The sequence below is a fragment of the Oryzias melastigma genome, linkage group LG1, assembly GCF_002922805.2.
Source record: "Oryzias melastigma strain HK-1 linkage group LG1, ASM292280v2, whole genome shotgun sequence".
Classification (NCBI taxonomy): Eukaryota; Metazoa; Chordata; class Actinopteri; order Beloniformes; family Adrianichthyidae; genus Oryzias; species Oryzias melastigma.
In genome coordinates, this window is record NC_050512.1 from 27,120,335 (window position 1) to 27,123,556 (window position 3,222).

At 33.0% G+C, this 3,222-nt stretch overlaps 1 protein-coding gene across 2 annotated transcripts in view; it reads left to right on the plus strand.

Moving 5' to 3' along the window:
- LOC112157392 (teneurin-3) overlaps positions 1–3,222 on the plus strand; it is an 800,843-nt gene that overhangs the window by 388,517 nt on the left and 409,104 nt on the right. The gene's annotated exons all lie outside the window — the stretch shown is intronic.

Below are 3,222 nucleotides of genomic sequence, written 5' to 3' on the forward strand. Positions count from 1 at the left end.
CCTCATATCTTGACCTCTTATATCTTGATCTGTTATTCCTTTGTGTCCACGACCTTTTTTTTGAAGAACTCAAACTTCAAGGAGGTTACGGGGACAGAAATATTATCCATGATTCCTACTTTAGTGGCACTGCAACATTTCGGAAGGTTTTTAGGTAAAAATTTGCCTTTTTTTTAAGCTAATTGTTGGCAGGCTTCATTGACTAGAAAACAGCACATAGAAATATATCCTTGTTTTTCAGTGTTGCAACATAAAAAAGACTGGGTTCTTTCATGTGTTGATTTACTTACTTAATTTTTGTAAACTTTTTTTGTAAATTTTTGTAAACTATTTTACAGGTGTTGTGTTTTCTTGCATACTTTTTTTGGTCTTTCATATCTCCTCATTAAATTTCTGCCATTCAAGTATCAAAATGTTCAGCTTATTAATGACATTATTGCTCTCTTTTAAAATGTCTTCTTTACTCTATGGTTTTTCTGCAATTCAGCAAAATTCCTGCAATTTCTGCCATTGAAACAAATTGTAAAGGTTCTTCTGCAACTCTAAACTTTTTGCATCATAACTTCTGCACACTTTACGCTAATAAAAATCAAACATGTATTTGATCTGATATTTGTTGACATTTCTGCTTTCTTTAAAACATTCTGCAAATATTTATAGTTTTTTTTATAATTTTTTAAGTATTTTAAATTACAAATACAACGGAAGTGAATGGAGACAGCGCTTCAACTTTACTGTTTTTTAAATGTATCTCTTCCTACAATGTTTCAGCTAGAGACACCATTCAAAATTTTTAATTTATTGGAGTTAGTCATTTGATATAGACTGTTTACACTGAATATAAAGATTTTTTTTTCTCAGACCCTATCTTCAAGAGTTTTTTTCCTAACTGGACCTCTTGAAATTTTAGTTGCAGACCCCGGTTCTAAATAGTCCCACACATATACTAAATAGGTAGAGTTTGGTGTCTTGAGCTAAAGATGCTTCAAAATGTAACTTTAAAATCTAATTAACTGAACCAGAAACTTTGTAACAGACAGAAGACTGTTCTATCTTCTTAAGCACTTATGGGCCAGCAGTTATTTTACTTCTACAAAGTTGTGCTTTTAGATTAATGAGTGCATTTCTGATTTTTCCTTCATTCATTTTGAAATCTTACTGTCCTTCTCACTGTTCCAACCTGATCCAAGAACCCAAAACAATAGCAAGCACACTCAAGAACAGCTTTTCCATCTTAATAGTATTTGATATTTACAGTTTCTGGGCCCAACCACATACAGCAGATTTAATTGATTACTTAATTGATTTGTTTTAGTTTTTTAATTCAAATAGCATCCCTACAAAATATTTTTTCCTGCAGGATAATTTGAGAATTATTAGAAGAACTTCACATCTCCATCTTGTGAAGTGCCCAAGCCTCAACTCTAGTCTCCATAGCAACATTAACAACAACTGGCTACCTGCAGTAGTCTGGGGGATGAAAGCAGCTGAGCGCCGAGGCAGGAATTGGATGTGAGTTTAATGAGTGGAATTAGATGAAAGGAACAAAACTAAGTAGGGATAAGAGGCTGAAAGGATGTCAAAAGATGAAACTGGTAAAAACAGAGTTGAAGACGGACTAAAAGGGAGGAAAATGAGATTTTTCTTCGTATTTGATGTAATTTTAAAAACTATTTTTGTGATATTATTTTTCATCTGTTATATTCAAGCATATTTAAAACCCATCTATGCACTTTATTTAATCATAATTGTCCCATTAGCTTCAGATCACTTCCTAATATACGTTTCTGTTTAGCATTTCCATCTTGATGTTGCTTCATTAACTTATGAAATTGTTTGGTACTTTTCTTATAAACTCTTCTCTTTTTTATATGCTTTTTAGTATGATGGGGAAAAGATAAAGAAAATCATTATTTTTTGTTCATTTTTTAAATTAATATTGACAAATAAAAAGTAAGGACATCTTTGAAATTCATTTTGTATGTGCTCACCCCAGAATTGATTAATTTTGTTGTAAAGGGGAATTCTGTGTTTTCAAGTGTCCTGTTTTATCAACAGAATTTAAATTATTGTTATGATATATGAGCTGCATATCTGAGCTGTTTCTGCAGGGCTGAACATGTGATGAAATATGTTTTTGGTTGAAGATGCTCCCTAGACAAATGTGAGTTTGTGACGCTGTTTCATTTTGACACACAGGCTGCGAACATCTCAGTGGAGAGTTTATCCTGCCACACTTCTTACGCTAATGTTATATTTTATTTGTGGAAATAAAAATATATAGTTGATTTTTACTTTTAATCAACTTTTTTTATAAATAAAAAAAACACTTTAAAATGTTGACATTCAGGCACAAAAAGAAATCTGTTTAACTGTCGATCTCAATAAAATCTTGTTTGAAAATCAATTAAAGCCAAGGAAGCCAATAGAAATTGTTGAAAAAAGATAAAATGGGTAAAACTTTACGTAACAACACAGCGGCCGTCTTTTGTTTATGCAACACTTCACTGTAACACAGAGAATGCATCCGTTAGGAAACATTGCAATCTGTGAAAAATTCATATAAGCCTCATTGGTCCTAACTGATTTTGATTTTGTGCTTTCTTTTTTAATGTTAGAGTGTCAAGTAGGTCAGAGAAAGGTGGCAGTGCAGGCTAAGATTGCAGGAACACACACACACACAGAGTCCCATGCCTCTCGTAACAGATAATAAACAAAGTGCAGGCTATAATTGTTCTCCAGGATCTGTGGCGCCTGTTGCCGTGCAGATGTATGTGTGCATGTGTGCACATAAATGCTCTGGTGTATTATGGGATGTTGATGGTCATTAAAATTAATGATGAAAGGCTGATGTCACCAAGTTGAGTGAGTGAGGGAGTAGATAGGTTTGATACATTTTGTTTTTCAGCATGCATGGGGTGTTTGCGTGGATCCGACATTTGTGACCTTAAATGCCAAAAACACTTGTGTGTGATTGGCCAAGGGATAAAACAGAGACTGTAATTTGAGCATAAATCATTACCTGTGTCCTGTCCCAAATGAATATGCTTATCTCTGTAGTTACTTAGAAAAGAAACGAGGGAGGAGGAAATTGTGCAGAAAATTGACATGATAGAAATGAAGAAAAGATGTGACAATAAAATGTCAAAAAATAAGAGTAATATAACAGAAAAAAATAAAAAAATAAAGCAAAATTACATGGTAATTCCGGTTAATGTGAGA